Source organism: Pinus tabuliformis, chromosome X (genome assembly GCF_031772625.1).
Source record: "Pinus tabuliformis cultivar Carrire ecotype Pingquan chromosome X, CPIR1, whole genome shotgun sequence".
Taxonomy (NCBI): Eukaryota; Viridiplantae; Streptophyta; class Pinopsida; order Pinales; family Pinaceae; genus Pinus; species Pinus tabuliformis.
Window position 1 is genome coordinate 1,434,845,747 of NC_142308.1, and position 17,657 is coordinate 1,434,863,403.

Here is a 17,657-nt window from a genome sequence, read left to right on the forward strand (position 1 = left end):
GGTGGTACGTGGAAGCCCCTGACTTGGTTGGCTTTTGCATCATTCAATAAGCATTATTTCTCTATGGAAAACTTTAATGAATTTGTACTAGTTAATATGATTATTTGATGGTTATTTTTTCATGGTTACTATGATGATTATTTCTTGGTTATAAGCATGGATATATTGTACTCTAGTTATAGCTTGTTATTGAATTGATATGAATATGGTTGGTTGATGAATGCATGAGCTAACAAATGTTATTGCAACTATTAAGAGAGGGAATTAGACATTCCTGGTGAATCTTATATAAGTTTCAGGCCCCTATGTTCATATATGCATTCATGACATGTAGATTTCATGTTCACCATATGTTTGACGAAATGATTGTCATGGTTAGGCCTATTTAAGTGAATTTCTTGACTGGTTTTTATATGAATTCCTTTGTATTAATGTTATATATAATTATGGAAAGTCTTATTAATTTCTGGGCAGTGGTTGGGATTCAGGCCTTGAAAAGTTGACATTCATTCCACGGTCACATGTTGAGAACTAGAAATTATGGGTTGTAGTTACTACCTTCTAGGCTTATGCATGTGTCTGGAGGCCTATAGTTTCAAGGGGGCCTCTTCATGCATGCAAATGGGGGCCTATATCACTATAAACGAAAGTTAGCATAGGGTTTGGGCACCTGGAGTGTTTGTTTAGCTCCTAGGGGTCTTGTACTTGCTAAGGGAGGTCAATAAAGTTTAAGTTTTTCGACTCCACTTCCTTAATGAAGCTAGGAGGTCGAGTCATGTCAGTAGCCGTCACCTCATGTTTACACTAGCAGGCTGGTGAAAATGGGTAGAGATGGGAGGGGTGATTATAAAATTAGAAGAAGAGATTTGCAAAAGTAGACTTGACTCCCAAGAAGAGTTGTAAGTTATGTTGAAGATGAAATAACAAACACACAAGGATATGATGCTTTATAATCATTGCCTAGGGATCACTAGACAACTGTGTGCAATCAAAGTGCGAATCAATTAAACTCTTATCATTCATTCTATTCATGCATAACATCTTATACAAGTGGTTGAAGGAAGAACACCTAAACTCACATAGGTTGATAATGGGTGTTGGATTAGATGTCATATGGATAGAACCTACCTCCACATGACGATCATGCTCCTAGAAATTACAATCCACAAAAACTACACACAAGAAGATTCAACCAAGACAAACTTGCCTCCCATGGACGGCACATTAGCATAAAAAAAAAGAAAAGAAAACATTAACATAATAATCATAATATCATGGAAAAAACAAATTTATGGAAGCATACTCACATGTAAATGAAGTATTATACCTTCAAGGATGAAGTGCCTCACCTTAAACATGTAACCTAGTCTCTTCCTCCTAGTAAAGGATAAATCCCCACATGATAAGAACTCCCTTGCTACATTATAAACCCTTTCCTCTTGACACGGTAATACTATATGGGTTCATTATATGCTTTGAGAGAATGTGTCTAGACACCTAGGGGCTTGAGAAGTTAGAAAACATCTATAATAATGGACCCCTAATAAACTCATACAAAAGTTGGTCAATTGGATCTCCTTGGGAATGAAAAACTAGAGAACCATTTTTTTCAATTATATGCTTTTTCTCAATTATAAAATAATTATTACTTCATATTTATGAATTTTTTACAGAATAATTACGAGAAATAACTCAATTATGTAATTTAACTGTTTTAAGATGGAATAACTCTCACATAAGTAAAACAAAAGGTGAAAGGGGATGTATTATAGCCAACAATTGAGGTAAGTTCAACTTGGGTATATCTCAATATGTTGGAGAGGAAAATAGGTTTATAAGAACTCTTGGGATACTACAATGCACAAATCCTCTTTATCTTCTCTCTCTCTCTCTATCCAGTCTTAGCTACTATGCTTGTCTATGAAACAAAATGAACTTAAATAAAATGAAGCCCCTTTTCCTCCTAGTAGTGTGATTATAACACAACTTGATACCTACTAGTGGTTAGCTTTTACTCACTCAACTATTAGTTAGAGTTACAATATTGAAAGTCTTAGAGTCTTCTTTATCATGGTCATGTGGCTAGCCCATTTTCCATGATTAATGGATGTTAACATGGTGTCCTCTCAATTTTGGTGGTTAACTTCAGTTGTTCAAATTCTGAGACACATAACATTCTCATAACAGCCACAATTGAGACGACTTGTCAATTGTTGGAAATGTATGAACATGTAGATTATAAAATTTTCACGAATAGTGAGAGTTGACATGGCATCCGCTCGAATTATAGTATTCAATTTCAATAAGTCAAAATTTCAATTTCAATTATGTTGATTCATCTAGTTTTTCCACTCTAAAAGAATTAAGATGGATGAAAAAATAAGACAAGGAACCAATATGAATCTCCAAACCCCTGGTGCTAGATGAAAACCCCCGAGTATATGGTACCCATATCTCCATGAAATCATGGCTAAATTGTATGAGGCTCTCCCAACATAGTCGGGAAACATGACTTGTATGCGCATCTCGTTTATCTATCAAGAGGCACATGAGCGACTCACTCCCCTTACTTCAATCTTGGGATATAATGATCCTTAAGGCTATGACTTTCATTTATAATGTGAGTTTGTGAAGGTTTTGTGATTCTCTAGGTTCATGAACCATGTCATGATTCTACCCTCTCACCTTACCCTCTTGTGGAGTTCTCACTTCCCACAAATTTTATATCATGTGGCCTAAAACCATGATGGTTCTTTTCTTTTAATCATCTGTGTGATTACATTTTAGAACATTAATCTTTCTAGCCTTGAAAGAGATAAGAATAGACATGTAATCCCAAGAACAAATAAACAATTAAATATGCATCGACATTCAAGTCCAAAATAATCCACTCACTCGTCCCATAATATGATATATGAATACATAAAAGGGATCATATTGGGGTTGTCACATCAAAGATGTTGGATTTGGTATCATCAAAAACCTTGTGTAAATGTAAGCTTTTTCTGTAAAACTATGTATACAATCTTCATTCTTTATGGAATGAAAGAAATCTTACTTCACTCTAGAGAAGAGAATGGTATTTATGTATAGTACAATGCTTCATCCATGAGCTTTTTATGCTCTTTTGACCTTCAAAATCACCACCTAGATAACCATTGTTCTCTAAACTTCTCCTTAACTCCGCTGATCAAAAGCTTATACTCTACACCACTAAAAAGCCATTTTTATCTAAGCTTCTCCTTAAGTCCTCCCATCGAATATTTATACTCTACACCACTACTCAACTACAGTAACCTTTAAGCCACTCCATCTTAGTTTTGTATTTTCCATTTCAAATTGATAAGAGACACCGCCATAATATAATAACACTCCCATAATGGAATGCATATGATGAGATAATCTCATGTAAAACTACTAAATGGTGTTAGTGATCGAATTTACAAAATCTCTTAACACATATTGGGTGCATCGCGACCACATGTATAAAGCCAGCATGTCTTCAACGTACATAAAATGATAATAACGAAAGAACATTGAGTCCCATCATTTGGAAGTTAAGACAATACCCATCCTTAAGCCTTCCACATTATTCTGCAACTGTCGACATAATCGATGCCCTTGTAGATCAAGTCTACATCTTCTATCCATCAGATGTCATAATGCACATGATGAATTTCATATGTTTCCGCAATGCACGTGGTGGCTAAGATTTTCCATTTGACAAAGTCATGTGTCTGTCAGATGTCGCAATCATTTCGTGCTTTGAACTCCATATGCAATGGTTTTTGCTTCGAAGTGTTATATGCAATGTTTTTATTTTGTCATGCACGGTAAATCAGGGTTTCGATAAAATTTCTATAAGAAATTGTGTTTATAATATCCAATTGTGTTTATAATATCTGAGAACGGCCGTCTTTAACACCTAACCTTTGCGGTTCTAACATTGCTGGTTAACCGGTCTTCTCGTTGATGCACAATGAGATGTTATGTATGGTTGGTACAATAGAATATTATCTCCTTTATTTGGTTTTATGGAATATTTTTGTCTCACTGCGACAAGGGTTAAGGGTTAGTATTATAACGGAAGCTCCTAGATTTCAGTTTTAGTGTTTTTATATTAGTCTAATTAGTTACAGATTTATTATAATTAAAAAATTATATTTTAAATCTAATTTTTTTAGAATTTTTGATGAATTTCAAGTAGGATGTGGGGAAATCTAGATTTGGGTTGTTGATTTGGTTTTTGACTGCATATATAGATTCAATATCATCAAAAATTCATGGGGGACTTCAATTGTAAAGAGTTCATCTGTTAAACTTGTGATTTCAATAAATCTCTAAACCAAAAAACTTTCTAAAAAATTCCAGTACAAAAAAACTAAATTAAGAAAAAAAACACAAAAAAAAACCTTATTAATTAAAACCTTCCATTTTATTTGTTGTCATTTTTATAATCATTTTAACATGATACCATTTTGTTTGCTGTTATTTATATTTTGACTATACAATTTAGAATATTTTGAAGTTTTAATTAAAAAAGCTAAACTAACTGTTTGATTTGGCTTCCATCAATCAAATTTCAAAATATATAAACAATTTTTTACACTTTTCTGACGTTGCACAAAGACGATTATAATATCATTGTAAACTCATCCAACAACCATCCTTGGACACATGAATTTAGCTTCTAGAAAACACAAGCCTGGCATTCCAATCCTGGAAAGAAGCGACTTGTTCCTACGGAGCAAATCATATTACAGAATACTGATAATGTTTCTGCAAAACGTATTAGTTAAATTATACTGGGACTTAGTTAACGTATTCAATATCCACCGGTTTCAAAAAGAAAAAAGAAAAATAAAACTGGTAAAGCTATGATAAGTACCCCTGCCTTTCCCATTGTTACAGGAGTGTCAAGATTGTACCAATAGAAAGTGGAATTGAGGTTAAAATCATATGTTTTCATGTTTCGAAATTGCATTTTCTTTTTAGTAAGAAGAAAGAGGAATCGATGTTAAAATCCTGTGTTTTCTATTTTCAAATTAATTAAAACAGACTTATGGCAACGATTTTATGTATATCTTAATTGAAAATATATTTTGATAGAAATTTGTTTATATATTAATTGAGGGTACAGTTTAATTTCTAAAGGAAATGAATTATTTTATTACAAGTGGGTTATACATTTTAAGTATAATTTTAATTTTTTTTGTTTGAAGTATATTTTTAATGTACAAATAGATTTAGTTTTTTCAAAAATATCTGAGCACTTGAATTTTACATATTAAACAATTTAAATCAATAGTTAAAAAAAATCTCTACTGGATTTTGGTTAAAATAAATCAGAAGAAATTCTCTAAAATATCATTTCATCTATGAGTTATATTATGCTTTAATGGAGGGTAAACTAAGGCAAACTTATAAATTACATGACTGGTAAATACAAATAAATGTCAATCACAATAAGCATTAAATCAGATATTTCATAATACATCAGGCATTGCTAAAAATAACATAAAAACTAATATTTCTATTATTATTATTATAAAAAAGTTAATGTATATGTTAAACATATATAATTTAAAAAACATGAAGCAAAATTCTTAACCTTGAAGATTTACTTCAAGATTCTTAATTTATAAATAAGGTTTGTTACAATACTATGGGTCAATATTATGGCTTATCAATAGCATATGCCAAAAAAACCTTAATTCAGTTAATATGATATTTTTTTTAATTAATTAATTTAATTAAAAGATAAAAAGCATAACTACTTTGAAGATAAACCTCAACTTTATTTTATTAATATTTAAAATATTTGATGGAGATTTTACCAGAATTATCTACCAAATAATTATTGATAATTAAATTAAAATTATCAAAAAAATAAATGCACCCATAAAAATAATTATCGTCTATTCAAATCTTTGTAATTCTATTTTTTTTTTTCCAGAAAGAAAAATCTTAATTTCCATTATCAAAAAAATTGCATGTTGTAAATGACCATGACATAGAAAGTAAGATGGCCGTGGTCAACAATAGAGTTGTAAAAAAGTGTAACAAAATTTAAAAAAAAACCCTGTTGGGTAGTCTGATTGATGTTCAAATACTTATATAATTACATATTCAGATAACTGTACAATATAATAACAAATTGACGGTAACTAGGGTTATCTGCGCCTCACAAAATTTGGACCATTTATCTATTTGTGGGTGTCATCCTTAGGCAGGGCCATACTAATCTTCTCTATTCCGTTCCAATTTTATCGGATGTAGTTCTAATTATAAATATTAAATAGAATTTTTTTTAAAATAATCCATGGTTTCTAAAATATTAAAACCAACCCGTATCTCCATATTTGTCAAGGCTCAGCATGTGTTTGATCTCCTTGAAAATCATCTACTTGCAGCATAGGCTGAAGACATGGTTAGAACTACTGTCCAGCTTGACAAACTCCCTTGTCACTGTAGTCATGAACCTTTCAGACTACCTTCAACGGTTTTCATGTGCTCTCGATGACCTTTCTCGCTATCTGCAATTGCACCATATCTATTAAATTGAATTAATCAAACTACGAACGGAATACTATTAATAAATTGTTAATAAAATATCTGAATTAAGAATCAAAATGGGTGCAAATTAATTGTGAAAAACTCTCTGACACATTAAAAATGTTTTTTTGCCATCTTATTTAATATTATTTTTTTAGTTGACATTTTAAACTAACTACTGCTATTCATTCTCCACACAAAAATTACTACATTACTACATTCATACTTACTATATTATGCATCACAAAAACTTTAAATCTAACACATAAAAAAAATACTATATGCTATCAAAAAAACCTCTTTCACCATTAATTTTCATTTTCCCTTATTTAAATATATATATATATAGATTTCAAATTCATTTCAACATCATATTAAAACTTTTTTCCCAAAAAATACTACAAACATAATTCTTTCAATTTAAGAATACCATCTTAATATTGTAATCTAAAATAGGGTGTCTTACCCTGATATTGATGAATATCAAACTTCGTGTTTGTTTCAAAGCATTATATTACAGATCCAAACAATTCAGTATACACCATGTACTTGTCCATTCACTTTCAGAGAGAAGACGGCATAGCGATATAGGAAGGCATGGCATCACCAGCCATAATCACAATAATTTTTTCGTTGCTATCATGCGAACAAATATCTGATTCTCTACCCTTCACTGATCTCATAATATTTTCTTCTAATTGGCGATTGTAAAAGTCCCTCCTCGCGGAGCAAAACAGAAGCGTTAAAAGAGAGGCTGTCAAAACGATAATGAAAGTAGCTGCGAACCCCACATATGGAGCTGGTGTCTGCCACACCGAAAAATTGGTCGTATCAGAAGGTACCGTAATATTATTCATAACTTTATGGCCGCCACAATCTGCTTAATCCTTCAATTCGATTTTGATTTACATAATCCGAAGGTGGGTATATATCTATATGGGTTTCTAGCAGAATCTTCGCAGTTTGTATATATCTATATGCAATATAAAAAGCATATCGGATGATTCACGCAGTTTGATCTGCGGATGAGGGCGTGACATTCAACTAGGAAAGAGATTTGTCTTTTATTTTTAATAGTAGTTTGGATAATTCCATGTGCGCCATAATTTGAAGCGGTATTTCAACACCCATCATGATGACGTAATCAATGTTGGTTTATTAGGTGTCCAGCAAAGACACGGCACTATCATCACACGTCATTCTTAAAGATGGATAAACTTGAATCGGATATCTCCATTATTTGTCGCTGGTGCCTCTCTATTCAGATAAGAAAAATCCAGAAATATTATTAATATTACGTGGATCACATTTCGTAGAACCTTAAACTATCTTTTTTTTGGTGAGTATGCCTTAAAAAAAGTACAATTAAAAGCTGGTATTCAATGAAGAAATACGTGATGTGACCAAGCCGGATCCATCGGAGCTGGTCTGCAATGGATATTTTGGAAGATTATTGTTTGGAAGATAGCATTTGGCTTGTTGAAAGTCACTATCATGCATATTTATATATGCTTTTTCCGGTCTCGTGCATATCGATATATATACTTTACTTATTTTTTAAAATTATCCCCGACAAGATAGTCCTCGGGCGCTCCCTTCATTGAAGGTAGAGATATCTGGTTTTAGAACTAAAATAATTGTAATTGATTAAATAATATTTTTTTAATACAAAAATATATCAACGAAATGAAGAATTAAATCAAGAATCAAACAATATATTGGATTTTCATTCATTACAAAGAAATTAGCACAGTTAAAACTAACATAAGTAGGTGTGACTTTCACATTGTTACATGATATCAGGCTTGCAACCCAAGAAAGGCGATTTGATGCTAAAAACATGTTCTTTCATGTTTTGAAATGAAATTGGGATTTGTTAATTAAGAAAACCTATACCAACTAGTGATTTTATTATTATCTAATTTCAATAGAATTTTTTAATAATAAATGTTAATTAATTTTAATTTTATTTTGTTTTGTAAACATGGATGTATCGGATTTGGTATGTATGGTCTCTTTTAATGGTAAGTTTCATTGGAAAGCTCAATTTTGATGCAACAAATTGTACTTATATGGGTAAAGATGTGTGAGCAATGGTGGGCTGTGTTTCAAGAACATTGAAACTATGAAAAATTATTTCAATAGAAACTCCTACGTGAAAGTTATGTTGTCTCAAATTGATTTTTCTTTTTGATTACCATGATACGAGTCGATGTTATTGAAGCCCACCACAAATTTTGTGGCAATTTTTTTGCTAATCCCTATTATAATATTTCTATCAATTGTAATTCATGTAAATAGTGTGGAAATGTAACAGATTGAGTGACAAAGGAAGTGGGCACATATTCACAGGACTAAGGAGGAGTTGCTTATAAACCCAAGACATTGTATTTATTTCACCGCATATCTCTGATCCCGATTTAAACAGGAACGAAACAAATTAAGAAGACAACCATAAGTACAGAGATACAACAGAAATAATACTTCATTACAATAATGTAAAATATTGAAATATGCTTACAAACGGAAATGGAAATAAACTAGCTCGAACAATGGTAGCTTATCTATGAGGAGAGATGTGGCAGCTACATGCCTCTGAGTTGTCTTATAATGATGCTCGAAGGCCTATTTATTGTTTGGAAACAATGGAAAACCATAAATATCTAAAGCCCTAACCTTAGGACATGAAGCGCCAAACTATGGGCCCCGTTTTCGGTAAATTGGTACATCAACTTCCTGGGGTCGTAACCGTCGCATACGATCTTCGCTTGATGCGTACAATACCCGTTAAAAAGATCTATTCGAGCACTACAACTTTAGGTAGAGAAACAACGATCCATGGACCCATGCTGCTCCTTTCCCAAAAAATGTATTTTAGGGCCTCAAAATGAGTCTGGAAGTTCAAGACTCGAAAAATTGCCAAAAATAGTAAATTGTGCTACAAATAATGAAAGAGAGAAGCTGAAAGAAATAATGGCAGGGGTCCAAGTGGAAATGGTGGGTGGCCACCAATATCGACCTGGATCATTCCTCCCCCCTTAGGAAGCAATGGTGCCCATTACATTGAGTTGCTCCATGAGATGACAAAACTTCCGCTGAACTTGGTCCTTGGTGAGCTAGTTTCCCTAGTGAAGGAGTTGGCTTGCTTTGACAACTCAATACAGTTGGATCTTCTGCTGACGAGTGTGCTTGATCTCCGCGTCCATGATCCGATCAGTTGTAGCTTGTTCCATGCAATCTGGATTTAACTCTGTTGGTGTGAGTTGTTCTGCAATGTTGGATGTGTTTATTAATGGTGGAAAGTATGGCTGAAGGCTATCCACATTGGACACTCAGTGCAAGCCAAGGAATGGGGGAAATTTGAGCTCAAATGCATTGTCTCCCACAGCCTTGGTGATGGTGTAAGGACCATATCAGAGTGGTCTGAGTTTCCGATAGGCTCTTGTAAGGCATTGCTTTTGCAAATGCAACCATACTTTGTCACTCACCTGAAACTTGTGTGGCACCCGATGTTGATCATGTTGCTGCTTGTACTTGCCATTTGATTTCTCTAGAATTTCATGGACCTGCTAGCAGATATGTTGGATGTGCTCAATGAAATTGCTTTCCTTATTTGTTTCAGACTGGACATTAGCCGAATCTGCTTGAGTAGGTGCAAATGGCATGGCCACATCAATGGGACATAGTGGCTAGAATCCCAAGTCAACCTGAAAATGGTTGTGGCCAGTCAAGCTGTGTGTTAGCACCTAAATCTGCCCTAGGCTGAAGGAAGGCGAAATTCACGGTAACCACAAACCACGCTTAGTCTGGTAGCTAGCCCTACCAGAACAGGAGAGGGCTCTCTCCGAGTCACACTCAGTGAATAGATAAGCAAAAAACGGTCTGAGATGACTTACAATGAAATATTGATCTTAGGCTTGTAAGTGAATATGGATACAAGAAACAATTTTTACGAATGACCGAGCTTTTGGGATGGTATGGGACCAACGGTCAGCAAAGAACAGAGGATTTAATACAAAGGAACAGATTACTTCGTGAGGCAAGGTAGGCGGAAAGTGTAGCAATTTAGATTGGAATAACGCGGAACAGAGAGATTGGTGAGGAGTTTGAAAAGGGCATAAGAACATCAATCCTTTTCAACAGAAGAAGAACACTGAACATGAAATTTTCCCACAGGCAGAGCAATAAAATTGAATTCTACCTAATCTCACTCAGAAAATTTCACTCGAAATGAAAATGAATTGAATTATGAAACATAACAAAATACATATGAAAACATAAGAGACACATTTAATACACTCACAACCACAAGAGTCTCATGAAACAGAGCCGCTGCCTTTCATTAATTCTCTGTAAAAAATACACAGTGAAGAAACAAATTTTCTTTCCCACAGTCTCCCAGAAGTTATAAGCCAACCAACCTTTTGCAAATAGCTTACATACAATATATATAATGTGTCATGAAGAGATAGAACACCCAATGGTTGGGGAGTTACTCGATCATTACAAAATGGAGATGAAGAGCCAACCATCAGCTACAGGTGGAGCACTACAAGAATAGCATTTGGCTTGGGTGACCGTTTGCCTTCCTTCGCCATTTGGATAGAAGTCCATCTAGAAAGAAAATGCTTTAAATTCTGCCTTTGGTGCCAAAACGTCGAAGTGTAGATGAGCGGGCCCACTTGGAGAAGTTGCGAATCGAAATTTTGTGAAACGGAAGCAAATTTGGCAATTTTTCCTCTTTGCGCGCCGCCATTTTCTCTGTGTGCCGCGCTACTTTGGGGCGTGTTTTGGGGCACTTGCATGTGTCCAAAATGTGTCCAAGTGGGCTTGTTGGAAAGCCTGTCCTGTTTAATTTCTAACCCAACTGGAATTTCTGAATTTGGTGCTCATTTGCCCCTCCAAATATTCATTCTCCCAAGACTGCTTCCTGTGTGTCAAAAAAGGGGTAGAGAGGCCATTTTTTGGGAGTTTTTGACCTCCTGGAGACTCAGATCTTGCCCAAATTTCTTGTCTGGGCACCAGTAGTCGTGATTTTCCATGCCAAATCAAAAAATGCAAACCATTCCTCATTTGGAGCTCCAAATTTTTAGCGCCATGCCACTGGGAGAAAAACCCTGTGTTTTTCCCAAAAATTTGTCATGTGACCAAAAATTCCCCAAATTTATTGAAATTTGGGATGGAGATTCTCCATGGGGTGTTGTGATGGGCCAAGGAAGCCTCAACCAAGATTCGAAGCCGATCTTTCTCTTTTTCTTCTTTTGCCTTTCTTGTTGCTTTCCTCAATTCGCGTTCAAACTCGTTATCCGGGCCCTTGCACTCATATTTTGTGTCTTGTAATGATAAGCCATGTGTCTCAGCAATGCAAGGTCCTGATTGGACTTGTCCAACAACCTCTCCAAGTGCATGTTCACGCTATCGAGATGGGCCTCCCGATCCTCATTGATTTCTTGCTCCAATGATGTGAGCTCAAGTTTTCTCCTTTGACCAGCTTGGCGATGCTCATGAATGTTTTGTAGCTCCATAATCGCCTAGCGATCCTCTAGCTGTTTGTTTCTATGCTCTAGGTACTTCATGTTCCACTTGCCCCTCTCCAAGTCAAGGGATAAGGCCTCAATCACTGATTGCTGCTCCTTTGTGATCTCTGTAAGCTCTGCATTTGTTGGTTTTGTATCTATCTCATCATCATGGAGGAGAATGAATTCGGTCTCTTGTTCACTTGATGGCCCTTCCTCCTACACTGGCTCCTTAACCTTGCCCTGATCTTGTGATGCTATTGTCGGAAGCGGTGCCCCTTCCACCATGGGTGGAGATAACACTCGCTTTTCCACTGCAAACAAATGTCTACTGCCTCTCTGATAGGTGATGAATACTGGCATAGTAGTAGTCTCGTGCCGCTCATACTGATGTGAAGGACCACCTATCTCATGCTCCATCTCTGATACTACCTGTGGAGTGCTGAATAAGTCACGGGAGATGAAGTGTTATGAAACCAGCTCAAGAAAAGATAGAAAGGAAAGATCAACGCCTTAGAATTCAGCCTCTTCGAGGGGGCAACCTCCTTTACATTACATAAATGAACAATTATTGGATGATACAAATGACAAAACCTCCTTTCTATATATAGGAGTCTAAGGAGTCACAATATAATCCAGCCGACCTAACAATAATAATATAAAGCCACAAAAATAACAATAGAGGGATTCTATGGGGCACAGAAATAACAATATGGGGGTAATAGGGGCACAACAATATAAATAAGGGGTATAACTACAATAGTAATGGGGTAATCACTAGTATTATAGGGACCCAACATGCCCCTCTCCTTCAAAAAAGTGTTGTCCTCAACGCTTGAGCAGTTCTGGATACTTCTGCATAAAATTCTCATCCTCCCATGTGGAATCTTCAGCAGATAAGTTCTTCCACTTGATAAGATACTCTGAAATTGATCGATTTCGTAGCTGTCGAGTTCTTGTTTCTGTGACTGCTTCCGGTTCCAATATAATTTTTCCTTCCTCGTCAAGTTCTAGCAATATTGTTTGAACTGGGAGCTTGTGGCCTATAACCTTCTTTAAACATGAAACATGGAAAACTGGGTGCAATCGAGAAGCTACAGGAAGCTCCAATTTGTATGCCATAGTACCAATCTTTTCCAACACCTTGTACGGACCATAATACTTTGGTGATAATTTATTATCCTTCTTAGCTTGCTTTAGGGACATTTGCTTATATGGTTGTAGCCGTAGGAATACCCAATCACCTACATCAAAACTTCTTTCACTGCGATGTTGATCTGCCTGTTGTTTCATTCTATTTTGTGCCAACACGAGGTTATCCTTTAAGAGTTGGAGGACTTGTTGTTGATGTTCGATGTGATGTTCCACTGCTTGAACCTTAGAATTTTCTCTTAAATATGATGTGATTGATGGTGGTTGGTAACCATAAAGTGCCATAAATGGGGTCATTTTTGTTGCTATATGGAAGGAAGTGTTATACCACCATTCAGCCAGAGGCAACCATTTGACCCATTGTGTCTGTTTATCAGATACAAAGCAACGAAGATATCCTTCCAAACATTTGTTTACTATCTCAGTTTTCCCATCAGATTGAGGATGATAAGATGAGCTATGAGCTAACTGAGTACCAAGACAAGAAAATAATTCTGTCCAAAAATTTCCAGTGAAAATGGGATCTCTGTCACTTACAATAATCTTTGGGTTTCCATGTAGCTTTTGAACTGTTTCCATAAATGCAGTAGAAACTGTACTGGCTTTAAATGGATGTGATAATGCACAAAAGTGTGCATACTTGGTAAGTCTGTCAACTACCACCATGATGACACTCTTTCCCTCAGACTTGGGTAAACCTGTGATAAAATCCATTGAAACCTCCTCCCAACGTTGGCTTGGAATGGATAAAGGTTGTAATAGACCCGGTGTCTTAATTGTTTCAACTTTATTTTGTTGGCAAACCAAACATTCCGCCACAAACTTTTGAATATCTGATTTAAGGCCATCCCAAAAAAATTCCTTCTTAACCCTGTGGTAAGTTTTTAAAAATCCTGAGTGCCCTCCTAAGGGAGAAGTGTGCAATTCCATAAGAATCTTTTGTTTTAGCTGGGAATTCTTACATAGGTATAAGCGATCTTTGTACCATAATGAATCATTTTTCCAGCTAAATGTATCAGAAGTACTGGAATCTTGTTGTAGCTTTCGAATAAGTGCCCACACTTCTTCGTCATTCTTCCATTCCTCCTTTGCTTCGTTTATCCAATCTAGTTGGATAATAGAAATGGCACACAACAATGCTTCCATATCCTCATCCTTTCTTGAGAGTGCATCTGCCACCACATTTTGCTTCCCTTTTTTGTAGATGATTTCAAAGTCATAACCCAACATCTTTGTGACCCACTTTTGTTGCTCTTCAGAGGATAATCTTTGTTCTAAAAAGTATTTAAGGCTATCATGATCCGTTTTTACCTTGAAGTGTCTTCCCATTAGGTAGGGTCGCCATTTCTTAAGTGCATGGAGTATTGCCAACATTTCCTTCTCATAAATAGCTTTGCTTAAAACCTTTCCCTTGATTGGACGACTTTCAAAAGCAATGGGTCTTTCATCTTGCATTAGAACAACACCAATTCCATTTCCTGAAGCATCACATTCCACAATAAAGGTTTTTGTGAAGTCCGGTGTAGCTAAGACTGGTGCTTGGCACATTGCCTCTTTAAGATGTTTAAAGGCCTTTGTTGCTTCCGGAGTCCATGAAAATGAATCTTTCTTCAATAATTTTGTTAGAGGTGCTGCTATTCTCCCATAATTCTTAACAAACTTGCGATAATACCCTGTCAACCCAAGAAATCCTCGCAGATGCTTTATGGATGTGGGGATTTTCCATTCCTTAATGGCTTTAATTTTGCTAGGGTCTACCTTAACTCCTTCATGAGATACAATATGACCCAAATATTCCACCTCCTGGACTCCAAAGAAACATTTGGATCTTTTTGCATATAATTGTTTCTCCTCCAATAGTTGTAGCACCTTGTCAACATGTTCAACATGATCCTTCCAAGACTTGCTGTAGATTAGTATATCATCAAAAAATACCAACAAAAATTTTCTAAGGAATGGTTTGAAAATTGAATTCATCAAACCTTGAAATGTTGAAGGTGCATTGGTAAGGCCAAAAGGCATGACCAAAAATTCATAATGACCCTCATGAGTTCTAAATGCCGTTTTCAGAATGTCTTCAATCTTCATTCTGATTTGATGATATCCCGAACGAAGATCCAACTTGGTGAAGTAAATTGATCCATGCAATTCATCCAGTAATTCATCAATGACAGGAATGGGGAACTTATCTTTAATAGTGAGCTTGTTGAGCTCCCTATAATCTGGACACATGCGCCATGATCCATCCTTCTTGTGCACCAATACTACTGGAGCTGAGAAAGAACTTTGACTCGGTTGAATTATACCAGCCTCTAGCATTTCTGCAACCATACGTTCAATTTCACTTTTTTGGACATATGGATATCTGTACGGCCTGATGTTTGGAGGAACACTTCCTGGAATCAGATGAATAGCATGATCATGATCACGCATAGGTGGGAGACCTTTGGGAGTCTCAAATACCTTGGAATGATTGTCCAAGACTTTTTGGAGATCTGGAGAAATAGATGATTCCAATGTGGAAACATCTAGCAAACATAATTGTGCAATTACACCTCTTTGCTCCTTTTTTAGAAGCTTTGTCATGCCATTAGAGCTGATTATCTTTCCCGGTTTCCTGCAATACCCCTTAATTCAACTTCCTTTCCTTCCACAGAAAATTTCATGAAAAGTTCTTGAAAATTAAAAGCTATTGTACCCAAGGATTGTAGCCATTGGACTCCTAGTACAACATCAGCACCTCCCATTGGAATGGAAAGCATTGGGCTAGTCAATACATATTCTCCCATGGATAGCTTGATATTATGGCACTTTCCAGAACAATTTATTGTTCCTCCATTTGCAATCATCACTTGACACTCTGGTGCTGGATATAGGAAGCAATTCAATTCTTTTGCTACCCTACAATGAATAAAATTGTGGGTGCTTCCTGAATCAATCAACACTATTACCTTTTTCTTCTTGATTTGTCCTTCTATCTTGATGGTTTGAGGAGTGGTAATTCCCGCCAATGCATTACAAGATATGGTCGGATTTATTTGTTCTTCATCTAGGCTTTTTTCCTGGAATATATCCTCTTCTTTTGACCTTTCTTGCTCCTTTTCTTCTTCCTCTTCACAATCTATGTAGAATAATTTCTTCTCAGCACACTTATGACCTTTTGTGTATTTTCTATCACAATTGTAACAAAGCCCTTTTGCTCTTTTTTCTTCCAATTGTTGTGGTGTCAACCTTGTAGGTTGTGGAAGACTATGGGCAACAACACTTCCGTCTTTATAGTTGTGAATGGTATGCTTCCTAGTTGCCATAATTTTTCTTTCCATTTTTCTTGCTAACCTGAATGCCTTCTCTAATGAATCAGGTTCCCAAAGGCGCACATCATGTTGGATATTATCCTTTAAAGACCCTATGAACACATCAATCCTATGCTCCTCTGGAATATCTTTTACCCTTATGTTCAATTTTTGGAACTCCTCAATGTGCTCCATTATTGAACCCTTTTGTTTGAGACTTATCAATTGGCTAAAAAAAGTGTTGCTTTTTGTATCCTCATAATGTGCTATCAATTCTTCCGTAAAAATTGCCCAAGTGATAAATTTTTTACGAGAACAAAGCCATTGATACCATACAAACTGATTTGGTTCCAAATATAAAGTTGCCATACGTACCTTTTGTGTGTTTTGCACATTATTGAGATCGAAGAATTGCTCCATCTGTAATATCCATGTGGCGGGATCCTTGCCATCAAACTTCCTCATATCGATTTTTGGAATGTGGTGATTCTTCGATCCAACATTAGCGTCTATGGAATCATGATTAACATTTCTTTTGTTCTCATCATGAGTTTCCTTTACTACCTTTTCACCATTAGTAAGTATTTCTTGTAGAAAATTAGTCAAATTTGTCTTCAAATCTGCCATGCCTGTCTTCAAATTTGTGTTCAAATCGATCTTCAAATTGTCCATCTTAGCTTCCATGCCATTCATCTTAGCTTCCACGCCATTTATCTTAGCTTCCACGCCTTTTATCTTAGCATCTGTTAACTTTTGTGAGCGTGACATTTGTTGCACTTGTTCTTGTAATTTTGATATATCATGTAGCATTTCTTCCTCTTCTTCATGAGTCATGCTAGAGCTTTCAGGTTCCTTACTAGGTGTTTGCATTTTCTTTCCTTGGGGCATCAGTTACCGATAATAATGCTCTACTATGCCCTTTGAATTCCTTCAAAATAAATTTTCAAACCAAGCTTAAGCAAAAATTTTAAAGAAATCTACACACCTTTTTTCACTTTGTAGGAGCTCGATATTGCCTCTGATGTATCTCTGTACTTTCCAATCATCTAGTTCTGAACTTGTGACTTGTAGTAGCTCTCTGCGTCCTCTTTCCAATGCCACAAGTCTGACCCAAATTGGATTCTCCAAGGAGGAGTTATGT

The 17,657-nt window shown here is 35.7% G+C and overlaps 1 long non-coding RNA gene and 1 other non-coding gene across 2 annotated transcripts; both read right to left on the reverse strand.

The window, feature by feature from the left end:
* Nucleotides 1-6,187: 6,187 nt before the first annotated feature.
* LOC149145414 (U6 spliceosomal RNA) lies at nt 6,188-6,295 on the reverse strand. Its single transcript, XR_016265324.1, has one exon. It is a non-coding gene; the product is annotated as a U6 spliceosomal RNA (small nuclear RNA).
* Nucleotides 6,296-6,462: 167 nt separating this feature from the next.
* Nucleotides 6,463-7,573, reverse strand: LOC149145415 (uncharacterized). The gene is made up of 2 exons (XR_016264239.1): nt 7,022-7,573; nt 6,463-6,536 (listed from the first exon to the last, which is right to left on the reverse strand). It is a non-coding gene; the product is annotated as an uncharacterized LOC149145415 (long non-coding RNA).
* Between the last annotated feature and the right edge of the window lie 10,084 nt (nt 7,574-17,657).